This window comes from Pelophylax lessonae (genome assembly GCF_965119305.1).
Source record: "Pelophylax lessonae genome assembly, chromosome: 1".
NCBI classification, from domain to species: domain Eukaryota; kingdom Metazoa; phylum Chordata; class Amphibia; order Anura; family Ranidae; genus Pelophylax; species Pelophylax lessonae.
The window spans coordinates 102,651,011-102,663,918 of record NC_138768.1 but is presented as its reverse complement, the minus strand read 5'-3'; the positions used below and the strand labels follow the sequence as shown (position 1 = coordinate 102,663,918).

The following is a 12,908-nucleotide window of genomic DNA, read 5'->3' as shown; positions in this document are numbered from 1 at the left end:
TTTTTTTTTAATCCAAAGTTTATTAGAAAACAAACAAACAGCATAAACTGTACAAAAAATCGTAGGAGCGATAACATCACAACCTTCCTTTACAGAGGACACACATTAGAAAGCATGCATAAACAAGGGGCCTAAATACACACAATAGAACCCACCGACAGTATTTTAAATTACACCATAGCAAATAAGTATACAGGACCATGTGGTTCCATTGTCTGGTCAAGAGGCTCATCTCAAAAGGCACTATAATCCAATCCCCGTAAGTAAACAACAAGTGTGTACCATATGCTCTCTACGATACAATAGTGCAAAAAGTGGTCATACGACCCAGATCATAAAGATAAAAAGAATAGGAAAAAAAAAAAAACAAGGGAGGAGAGGGGGAGGTAAGGAAAAGAGAGTGAAGGGGGGGGGGGGGGGAAAGAAAGAGAAAGCTACAAGTAAGAAAAGAAAAAACAGGTGAGAGTCTCCCAGAGACCAGATGCATAGAAGAACATCCTGAGTTAGACCTGCAAAATTCTATCCATCAGCAATTGTGCCGGGGCTAAGCCCGGGCTCTCCAACCAATCCTGCCGAACTGTATAGAACTTTCTAAGTGCATTTCTATGGCGGTAGGCTAGTTCTCGTAACAGAATCGTGTTCACTCTAGTAATCCACTGTGTCACCGTGGGGATCGTAGGGCTCATCCAATGACTAGCTTAAACTTTCCTAGCCAAATATAACAAGCGTTGGACCATGGTGTATGTGTCCAATGGGTACGGTTCAGGGTCCAGTATGCCCAAAATGCACACCAGAGGGTGAGCAGCTAGCGTACTATGGGAGACCCAGGAGACACACTGCACCACTTTGGGTCCAATATCTAGTCAATTTCGGACATCTCCACAACAGGTGAAAAAAATCACCCCTGTGTATGTCACATTTTGGACAAAGGGGGGAGTCTCAGCGCCCCCATTTAAACAATTGCTCTGGAGTACGGTACACTCTGGAGGATAAACAATTGTGACAGTTTGAGATGCCGACTGTGACACAGTAGGTAGCATTTCCAAAGCCTGATCCCCCTCTATGGGTCCCAAGTCCTCCATCCATGCTGCCCGGCACCGCAGGGTCGCCGGGTCCTGGGTACATGAGAGGAGCCATTGATACTTGCAAGAAATCATCCCCCTCCTGTCCTGCACCTGTAGCACCGAATCTGTTATGGTAGGGTCGGCTCTGCAGAGTGGGGATAATTGTTGTTGAGCCTGCAGCTGCAGATATCTATAGAAGTGGTGTCTAGGGAGCTGGAAATCAGCTCTCAGTTGGTCAAAAGATTTAAAGGTGGTGCCCGAAAAGAATTGTGTCACGTAAAGTATGCCCAAGTCCCTCCACCCCAAAGAGTCTTTTAACTTGGCTATTTCTGGATATAATGGGTTATCCCACAGGGGGGTACAGTCTAGGAAGCCCACAGTATGGGAGAAGGCCCTCAGATCCCTCCACACTCGTCGCAGCAAAACCGAAGTAGGCGCTGAACCCGGGAGTACCGGGAGGCCCATTTCGATATGAGATGCTACTGAAAGTGAAGGGTTCGGACTGGACAGTAACATAGCCGAGGGATCCGGAAGACCTATGGATCCCCAGCCTGCTAGATGTTGGAACTGTGCCTCTAGAAAATACAATTTGGGATGAGGCAACGATAAGCCGCCCCTATCTTTGGGGAATTGGAGGGTGGAAAATTTAATCCTGGGTTGTTGCCTCTTGCACAAAAGGTCCCGAAATTGGGACTCCACTTGCCGGAACCAACGCTGCGGTATCCACACCGGAGAGTTATGAAAGATATACAACAGCTGTGGGGCCTAGATCATCTTTATCAAGTTCACCCTGCCCACTACAGACAGGGGGAGCTTGCACCAGCAGCGACCCTTTGTGCGTTGTTTGTCAAGAAGAGGCAGAAAGTTCAAATCCAAATATTGAGAGGGGGTCTGGGAAATCATTATACCACACGCAACCTCCCCAACATAGGGGATGAGACCTCCTGGAGAGGGTCAAGCAGCATCAAAATAGATTCATCCCAATTAATGGTAAATCCGGAGAAAGACCCAAAGTCCTCAATCATTTGCATGAGAGCGTCTAGGGACCCAGCAGTGTCCCCCAGGTACAGGAACGTATCATCCGCATAAAGGGACACCCACTCCTCAACCCCACCCCTGCGGAACCCCACCACCTCCGGACTGCTCCTAATAAGGGCCGCGGGTGGTTCAATGGCCAGCGTGAATAATAGGGGAGAAAGGGGACAGCCCCGCCGAGTGCCCCGAAACAATGGGAACGGAGAGGACAGTCTCCCATTCACCCTGATCCTAGCACAAGGAGCCGAATACAGGGCTTGTATCCAGCTAACAAATTCGGTCCCCAGTCCAAACCTAGACAGCACCTCCCACAGATAGGGCCACTCCACACTGTCAAATGCTTTGGCCGTCTCCAATGATAGCGAATCAACTTTTTAATATGTTTTAAAACTGTGGGAGGAAACCAGAGTACTTGGAGGTTGGGCACACTTACTCTGGGGGTACACGCAGACCCCATGCAGATATCTTTCTGGTTTGTAATTTAACCCAGAGCATCAGTGTTTCAAGGCCATGGTGTTTGCCACTGATCTACATTGAAGACTCGAGGCTCTCATAGACACACACAGCAGGTTACCACTGTAGTGAACTTTGGAGGACACAAGGCTGCCTCTCTGTACAGTTTTGGGCTAGCCATATGGGTTGTGGTTCTAAATTTTGCTGTGTGCACACACTACATCCTACATGTCATAGAATGGAGTGGCATCCATCCTTCATGCACAGGTACACATCTGATGATTGAACACATGTAGGGTTCAAGGAAGATCATTTGTATGAGCCCATACTGTAAATTCAGAATAAAATAAAGATAATATGAATAATCATAATTTAACTCTCTGAAAATATAAGGGATTTATAGGGGACAAGGCACATTAAAAAAATCAAGTGTGTGTGTGTGTATATAATAAAGATATGTGTATGTGTGTGTGTGTGTGTGTGTGTGTATATATATATATATATATATATATATATATATATATATATATATATATATATATATATATATATATATATATATATATATATATATTACACCCTCTGAGGTGAGTGATTAGGTGTACTTTGTAAAGTGCTGCTGAATTGTCAGTTCTGTAGAAATGAGTGACAAACAGCAATTAAAGACTAATTCTTGACCTTGTGCTGTACTTAGTTCTCTGTATGTGAGTGCCTGAGAGCTGTCACAATGTGCTTAGCAGACTGACTGTCTACAGGGCTTATTGATTGACATCCCTGACTTTTCAGCCAGCTGTTTCTTTCCACCACTCAGTAAAAGCCTTGGAGATTTCAGCGAGCTCCAGAGCGGTTTATTCTTCTTTGTACCTCCAACGAGATCCTGCAGCCCAGAAACAAATGCCTATTGCAGAAATAAACTGAATACAAATCCAGAACAGCTCTCACAACCTTCATAAAATGTAATGTTTGAGGTTCAGGATCATAAACTAAGCTTGTTTGTTTATTTATTAGATGGTAGCGAAGTTTTTGTACATGATCAGTTAGCTGAGTCCTTTAGAAAGGGTTTAGTACATAGGCATTCACACATCCCACCTCCAGCTGTGTGTCTTTACTATAGTCAGCAGGTGAATAGGGCTAAGAACCGAGGTGCAGAGATTGGATGCCAGAGTCAACGAGTACCTGAATACGATGGAACTGTTCTAGGGAAGGACCTTTTAACGGTATCTGATATTAGGACCTTTCTGTATGTGCTGGCTCCTAATTGAGCTAGTCAGTATCAGAAAGTCAAGTCTTTCACATTTATACAAAACATCCTGTGGGAGACCCAGGCAGCAGGGGGCATCAGATGTGGGCAGTAAGGTTGATTCGCCTGGACAGGGGGAATTACTGGAACCAATCCCCTGAATGGCTTTCTCTACAGCAGCTGAAAGCTGGTATCTTCCCCTCTCCCTCCTGCCGGCTTTCAGCTGCTGCAGAGTGAGCCATACAGGGGATTGGGTCCTGTAATTGCCCCCCACACCGCACTGATCACCCACCCTGTGCACCATACATTTACCCCTCGCCCCAGGCCCCCCTACCCACAGAGTTTTGCTGGCTTCCCTATTCTCCTTACTGCAGGCAGTTGCAAGCATACAGGAGGATCCTTCAGGATGGAGAGTGGGGGGAAGGGTTCGGTAAATATGTTATATTTACCAGCCCCTTCCTTTCCTTAATGAACACAATGAGTGATCAGCACCCCCGGGGCCCCGTGGTTTCTGACAGCAGTCCTGCATACACCTAGGATTGATCTATAGGAAGTCAATAAAAACCTATAAAGCATTGTCCTATTTGCTCCATCAATAGAAAAATAATTCTTTCCTGAAGGAATGTGCATTCAAAGGAAGCAGGTTTCCTCTGGTAATAAAGTGAAGTGTAATATATTGTTCATTGCAAGCTTTCACCTGAACAAAATACCAGTAGTTGTCATGACTTTTTCTTGTAAATACAAGGTAAGTCCCCAGCTGTTCCTTCTTGGAACCAAATCACTCCGTCTTTTCTCCATAGTGGTCCTCATTTTTTTTTTGGTTTGATGCTTCCTAAATTTTAATCCAACTTTAAAGATATTGCATTTACTATTTAAAAAGCCAGAGTAAAGAGGAAGTAGTGTTAAAAAAAAAACTTTTAGGCTTTAAGCCTAAACTTAGGGAAAAAGAAAAACAGCACAAAAGTTATTACTTTTAATGTAAATTGTCCCTTATGCTGGTGCAAGCTGTCATAGTGGACATCCAAAGTCCTCTGCCTCGCTCCCACTGGAACAATAGGGCTACGGGGGTAAATACTAGCGCTGGACCTGTAAAAGGCACTCGTCAAGAGTGTCGTCTACGTCTCCCCTCCTACATTCATAGAAAGCTGTACTATAGCTTCTAATGATAAAAAGTGGTCATTTATTCATCTGCCCATCCTCATTCATTCCCCCTGCCCATGGTATTGACTGCTGCAACACCGGAAGATTACAGCTGCGGGGTATGGGAGGGGGCCGAGGACTTCTGATTATCGCTATGACAGCTGGCACCAGCACAAAGGACACTTCTCATTAGATTTAGGTAACATCCCTTGTGCTGATTTAAAAAAATATCTAAACTTAGGCTGGCCATACATTATACAATGTTCTTACAATTTTCTGTACAGTTTTCTTTAAATTTACCTTCAACTATGTAGTACAAAGGCGCTTTTCTACTGCATGGAACCGAACGGTTCGGCTCGCTTTTGTGCTTTTCTCCTGCTGGTACCGCATGGTACGGTGTAGGAACGGTTCAGTACAGTACGGTACAGCGGCGCTTTTCCACTGCATGGAACCGAACGGTACGGCTCTCAAAAACAGTACCACCTCGATTGTGGTTCCAAGAGGTACCATACCCGGTACCATATCCCACAATCCTTTGCATGCAGTCACTACTAGCCACTGATTGGTCAGAGAATCGTTTTTATCCCACCCACATCCCACCCACTTAACTTTAGTACTACTTTAATGGAAAAGCAAACCATACCGTACCGTACCGAACCGTTCCAACACCGTACCATGCGGTACCGCAGTGGAAAAGCAAACCGGGCCAAGCAGGGCCGAGTAGAGCCGAGCCGGTACTTGCAGTGGAAAATGCCATAATTTGATACAATTGAAAGTGGTTAGTTTTAACCTCATTTTATATGGTTTTTGGTAAATCTAACAGAAAATTGAACATTTATGGCCAGCCTTAGGCTCTAACCAATATATTTTACAACATGAATTCTTCATGGGGAGTTTAACTTGGGGGGGGGGGGGGCAGGGGGTGTCCTTTATTTTATATACTTTTGTCCTAAATGGCGTCCCTCTTTCCCATTTCAGACACTTTTTTTTTTTTTTTTTCTTTTTGCTACAACTGCAAAAGAAAGGCTTTTGAAACTCGGCCTCATCCAGCCTGATATATAGCTGTGCTAATTCTTGGCACGGGTCTCTCCAGCTTAAGGGAATATTGGGGTGCTGGGCCTGTTACTATAATTATATGTAACTTGACTATTGGTGTGGTTAACTTGATATTACAAGTGCCTTTTATTTCAAAGGCCTGCTGTGAAGGGTTCAGGAACCCTGCTAACAGTATTAATAGCAAACATTCCCCTGTGTGTCTGGAGGATTGTCAGCTTAGTTGCATTTCAAAGAGAAAAATAAGCATTTTATGGCTTTGTGTAGAAAGCTTCCAATCCTGTGCCCGGTGTGGGAAAGGGATATTGTAATCAGGATATGTGAATGGAATGATGGCTTCTCTATGGAGGGTTTGTCACACTGTAGCAGCAGATATCACTTACAGTGCTTACAATGATACTTTGACTGAAGACTTCCTTAGATATTGTCTGCTATGGTTTATGGCCTGGCAGCATCCGTCTGTAGGAGGAAAGCTTTCTTATTAAAGCCCAACGCTAGCCATTTTTGGTTAGCATAGGGAGGGGTTGGAAGCTTTGTTAGTTCTTGGTGACTACACAGGAAATTAGGAGAAGTTTCGCAGGTGGGGACATGGACAACATAAAACCTTACAGATGGTTTAATCCTTTTTCATTCTTTTCAAAACTTAAAAAAGAAAAAGGGTATAATTGGGCTTTAAATGGAACCTGTATATTACCTATAATGCAAAATACAGGTTCACCTAACTCTCTGAAGCATAAGCAGCGTGTACTTACCTTCAGCTCACCTCTCACCCCAATCTCTCACCAGCTTGTTGCCCCCATTCACACTTAAAGTGTTTGTTACCCCAACATTTCATATTCCTGATATGTGGCTGCTGTGCCATGTTTTTGTATGAGAAAGTATCCTGTTCTCTTTGTATGTCTTCATTTATGTGAAATCCCTGGTGTTCCTGCTAGTACTCTTGCTTTCCTATTAAAAACTGACCACACTATGCAGGAGAACACACTTTTGTCAGTTCTCTAGCTATGCTGGGAGCTCAGTGTGCTCTCCTCCAATGATCAAACTTTTCCTGACATGCCCTTGCTGCACAGCCATTCACTGGGAAGCTCAGCGTGCTGCTGCTTCTCCTCCTCCTCCCCCCAGCTGTTATGTAGCTGAAAACAGGGATTATGTGATCACTTAGAAAAAATTGTATTTAAAACTTTTTTATTTTTTTGTTTAAATCTATACACAAATGTGCCTGGTACACAATGTTGGCTGAGAGCGCCGATCGGGAGCCGGTCATCTGCTGGTTTTCCAGCATGCACGTCCAACAAAAGTCGCCCAAATGCTCCGCTTCTGTCAGATTGGCTGGCTTGCACACAGGCTGAATGTCGGCCATTTTTTTTTTTTTTTAACCGGCCGATGTGGGCCGACATTTAGCCCATGTGCACGGGGCTTTTAAGCATAGTGTATTCAGACAATTTTAGGGCATTTTTAGGCTCCATTCACACCTATGCAGTTTGCTTTTGAGCAATTCTTCAGTGCTTTTTGTGGGTTTTTTTTACCGCGTTTTTGCTGCAATTTGCGTTTTGCGGTTTTTATGTTTTTTTTTGTTTTTCTTGGCAAATTTGTTGGACAGATTTAAAAAACTAAAATCGTGGTAAAAAGCACTACATGATTTTCTGCAGCTTCTCTATTAAAGTATATTGAACCAAAAAAGCAAATAAAGCACAGTTTTGAGTTAACAAATAAATAAATAAAAAAAGTCCCTGACCCTTTCCAAAAACGCAGAGGCAGATAAAAGCATTAATGTGAACATGTTCCATAGGAACCCAAGTTAAAAATAATGTCCTGTGTTTCTACAAAAATAAAACATGAAAAAACGCATTGGTGTGAATGGAGCCTAAGTACATATTTTTAATGTGCTTTTATTAGTAGTAGCAACGCATACTAGCACATTATGTGACACTTGCGTGCAAACTAAGCCCATGTCATCCCCGCTGGAGGCTGCATCTATCTTCGTCTGTCTTCCGTCAGGGTCTGTGGACCCCAGCTGTGCTATTGGCCGAAGCTGCGTGACCTCACTCCCGCGCATGTGCGTGGGAGCCGTCGGCCACGGCACAGGGCTCTGAAGAAATGACACGGGTGGCCATTCATTCAGAGCGCATGCACCGATGACGTCATCGGCTGCATGCAATGTAAATATTTCCTAAACAGTGCAAGATTAGGAGATTTTTTCATTCCCTATAGGTAAGCCTTATTATAGGCTTACCTATAGGTACAAACATTACAGGGGGGGTATACAACCACTTTTAAGAATTACCTTCACTGGAACTAGGGGGAAAAGAACAATTCCACACCATAATATGAAATATGGCCAAACTGGTGGCAAGTGGCATCTTGGCAGCTGCACGCTTGGCTTTTCTCAGTTCATGGGCTGTTATTTTGCACCTTGGTTTTTCCACACGCTTCTTGCGACCCTGTTGACTATTTTGAATGAAATGCTTGATTGTTCAATGATCACGCTTCAGAAGCTTTGCAATTTTAAGAGTGCTGCATCCCTCTGCAAGATATCTCACTATTTTTTACTTTTCTGAGCCTGTCAAGTCCTTCTTTTGACCCATTTTGCCCAAGGAAAGGAAGTTGCCTAATAATTATGCACACCTGATATAGGGTGTTGATGTCATTAGACCACACCCCTTCTCATTACAGAGATGCACATCACCTAATATGCTTAATTGGTAGTAGGCTTTCGAGCATATACAGCTTGGAGTAAGACAACATGCATAAAGAGGATGATGTGGTCAAAATACTCATTTACAATGGGAGGAAACAAGGAGCCGCACAACTGGGTGGAGATGCAAATCATAAAAGTCCAAATTTTATTGAACCTTGGTTACGACTAAGCGGTAGATTCCGTGAAACGCGTCAACCGCCGTGCTTTTTCCATGTCTCCGACTGCTGTGGTCACACATTGGATGTGTTTTTATCTTTGGAATTCAATAAAATTTGGACTTTTATGATTTGCATCTCCACCCAGTTGTGCGGCTCCTTGTTTCCTCCCATTGTTGCTGTCCTGGATTGCGGATCCTTGCTTGCACCTGTGCTGGATGTGCTTGGGATCATCCCCTCACCGGAGCGGTTCGCTTTCTCCCTACACGGTTGCAAAATACTCATTTGCCTAACAATTCTGCACTCCCTGTGTGTGTGTGTGTATATATATATGTGTATATGTGTATGTATGTATGTATGTGTGTGTGTGTATATATATATATATATATATATATATATATATATATGTATGTATGTATGTATATGTATGTGTGTGTGTGTGTGTATATGTGTATATATATATATATATGTGTGTGTATATATATATATATATATATATATATATATAATTTCTAGTCTTCAAAGCCTACCTTTTGGAACTCAAAGTACTTGGTGTTTTAATTTCTGACTCGAGTGTACCTTTTTTTGAAGTAATTTTTACATTTTTTTTTATTTTTTTATTTAACTTTAGTCCTTATTCACAAACCTAATATTATTTATATTTATATATATATATATATATATATATATATATATATATATATATATATATATATATATATATATATATATATACAGTAAACCCCCGCTCCATCACGGTTCAGTTTTTGCGGTCCCGGTATATTGCGTTTTTTTTTTTTTTTTTTTTTTTGTAATGTTATTTTACTATATGAATCATTCAAAATGAAATATTTTTGTGTTTTCCATAGCTCTTGCTATGTCTCTCAGTATCTTTTATGTGTTTAAATTAGTTTCTATTGTTTTAAAAGTGTGTTTAAAGACCTTTAAAATTCTTTTACACGTACAGTGACAGTAAAAAACATGCCTACAATGCATTTTAATAGGGTTTTTCTATTTCGCGGATTTTCACTTTTCGCGGCTGGGTCCGAAACGTAACCCCTGCAATGGAGGGGGGTTTACTATATATATTTTATATATATATATATATATATATATATATATATATATATATATATATATATATATATATATATATATATATATAATCTATCCCACATACATATACCACCAGTTTTTAGTACTTTATGACAAAACTGTGCAATGAGAAATGGGTGAGGTGCTATTGGGGCCCTCTTTTTAGAAGATGTTTTCTAGCTATGCTAAACTAGTGGTTTCAGTGTTTTCCCAACTCGTTGACTCCAAACAGGAACAGCAGGTAAAGCCAAAACGCCAATACTTAAGTAAGGCTGGCCATACATTATACAATTTTCTTACAATTTTCTGTACAATTTTCTGTAGATTTACCTTCAACTATGTAGTACAAAGGCCTATAGGATACAACTGAAATTGTTGTTTAGTTTTGACCTCATATTATGTGTTTTTTGTTAAATCTAACAGAAAATTGGACAAGAAAATTGGACATGTATGGCCAGCCTAAGTTTACAAGTTTAGTGACCCTGATAGCGCTGAATGCAATTCATTGCAGAATTACAGCCAAACAATTAGCATTTTCTGAATAAGGTCTGTGATAGTAGCCTATGAATAGGTTTCCTTTCAGTTCTCCAGTGAAATCATTACTTTGTAACAGAGATCTCCAGTGAAATTATTAGCTCAGTTTTATATGGAACCTGTTAATGGTCAATAGCGGATTTACTTGCTATTTAATAAGTCTTGCAAGCCCTTTGGCAGAAAATAAACTCCTTGACGATATTTGTTCTTCCTGCTTACAAGCCTGGTAATCTTTTTCCCATAGATGACACGGATCCCCCGGCGGTATTTAAACGCAGCTCCGTCACAAAGGCAAAATTTTGTTGCTATGATTTAAAGCTGGGCAGTTTGACAGACGACTGTTATCGGCATCTGGCCTCGCAATCAGTTAAGATTTATATGGCCAAATATGGCACAGTTGGAAATTTAGATTAAAAATAACATCTGTTTTCCAAAGCTTAAACTCCCAGGTTACAAGTCAGCCATACAAAACAGCGCTGGACAGTTTAATCCTTGTACTGTCCTTACCATGTCGCTGACCCCCTGTAGGACAGCAATGTTTGAAATAGAGTACACAAGTACATTTCAAGAGTTTGGGAATAGTTGTAGCTCTAATGTACTATGCAGTGTATCTGAGCAGACGGCTCGGTGACCTCATTGCCGGTAACTTGTAGAGCAGATGGTGGGACCTGATGGACGATGTGTATGCATTGTAGCGCTAACGCACATCTGGTAGTTTAAGCAGCTGTTTACATGACCATTAAAAGAAATGGCTTTAATCTCAGCCTGTTATGTTTCTCATTATCTGTACCAGCTAAGGTATAGAAAAGGGTGATGGCATGTGTAGGCATGAGCACAACCCAGGCATCTGTGCAGGCCAATGCTTCTCTAAGCACAGAAGACTATTGTGTTTAGGTAATGGAGTAGTGTGGCATGAGAGGTGAGTGGCAGACCCTTCCAACACATGCTTACTGGGGGGGGCGCGAAGAACAGATATTGGATATGACTTCCCACCCTGTCCAATAGCTATTACTCCTGGTAATTAGTAGGTTAGCATCCCAGCAACAAATAACCGTACTATCACTGAAAACATAGTGGTTACTTCATTGTTTTTTTACATTTTATACATTTTTTAAAAGCATATTTATATCTAAGAAAACAGTTGAAGAGGCCAGAGCATGATAAATTCTAGGACTTGTAGCTTCACAGCTGCCATATACAGTATCTGGTGCCTTTTTACTCAGGGCTATTTTTCAGCAGGAACGCGGGGGAACGCAGTTCCGGCACCTCCAGCACTGAATGCATGCAGTTATGTAGTGGAAAGGGGGGTAGTGGGGTGTGCTTAAGAGTCCAATTAATTCAGCTGCTAGGAGATCTATTGCTGATGGGGAGGTATTATGTTGCTAGTGGGTCAACTGTTGCTGGGAGGGATTTACTGTTAAGGGAGTTTGGGTCAAATGTTGCTGGTGGTGGTCTGTTATTCCCAGGGTGGATCTGTTGTTGTATGGCGGTATTTTGTTGCAAATGGTCATTTGTTGCTGGGGGGGGGTATTATGTTGCTAGTAGGTCAATTGTTTCTGGGGGGGGGGGGGGGTATTATGTTGCTAGTAGGTCAATTGTTGCCGGGAGGGATCCACTATTAAGGAAGGGGTCTATTGTTCCTGGGGTGGATCTGTTGTTGTTGGGAGTGTCTATTATTGTGGGGGGGCTATTGTTTCTAGCTGCATGGGATCCATTTTACTGTTTTTCGAATTATAATTACCAAATTTCAGATTACTTAACACCATAAAATGATACCTGTTTCTGTTTTCTCTAAAAGAGGTTGTACTGGGTGGTGGGTAGGGGGTTGAAACAAGGTATGGTGCTTGGAGGTGGGTGGGGGCAGAGACGACGGGTAACTTGGGAGAGGGGAGTTCCTGCACCTATTCTCTGAGAAAAAAAGCCCTGCTTTTACTGCTATTGAGGAGGGGCATCAGGTTCGGCAGTTCATCCCTTTAGTCGCTGACTTGTCCAAATTATTTATATTACATTGACTCTGTACCTTATCTACATTTACACAGAACTGATTCATATGGTCAATCGGCTCTTTGTCCATTTGAAGCAGACCTTTAAAACAGGCTTTGCAGTAAAATGCAAGGTCCTCTTTTGCCCAGCTCCCCTCCCCCTGTAAAAAATGCTGGAAGTATGTGGAAAAGGTACTAGTAAAAAAAAAATAAAGTTGCAATTATTATACCTTAACCCTGCCTTCTGCCTATGGTGCTTAGGGGAGTGCGATGTCCTGATCCTTTTGGTGAGATCCTGAGTAATGCAGAGCAAGTCAACTCTCACAAGAAGATGCTCTTGCAATGGACTGGAGTGTCTTCTAATGAAATTTGGGGTACTCATTCTCTAGAAATCTCCCCAAAAAGCGAGATGCATCTTGTCCATTGATGTGTAAGATCGGGGGGGGGGGGGGGGGGGGT

General features: G+C 42.2%; 1 protein-coding gene across 2 annotated transcripts in view; it reads left to right on the top strand.

Moving 5' to 3' along the window:
• The window catches only part of PLPP1 (phospholipid phosphatase 1), a 151,251-nt gene that overhangs the window by 91,648 nt on the left and 46,695 nt on the right, over positions 1–12,908 (top strand). The gene's annotated exons all lie outside the window — the stretch shown is intronic.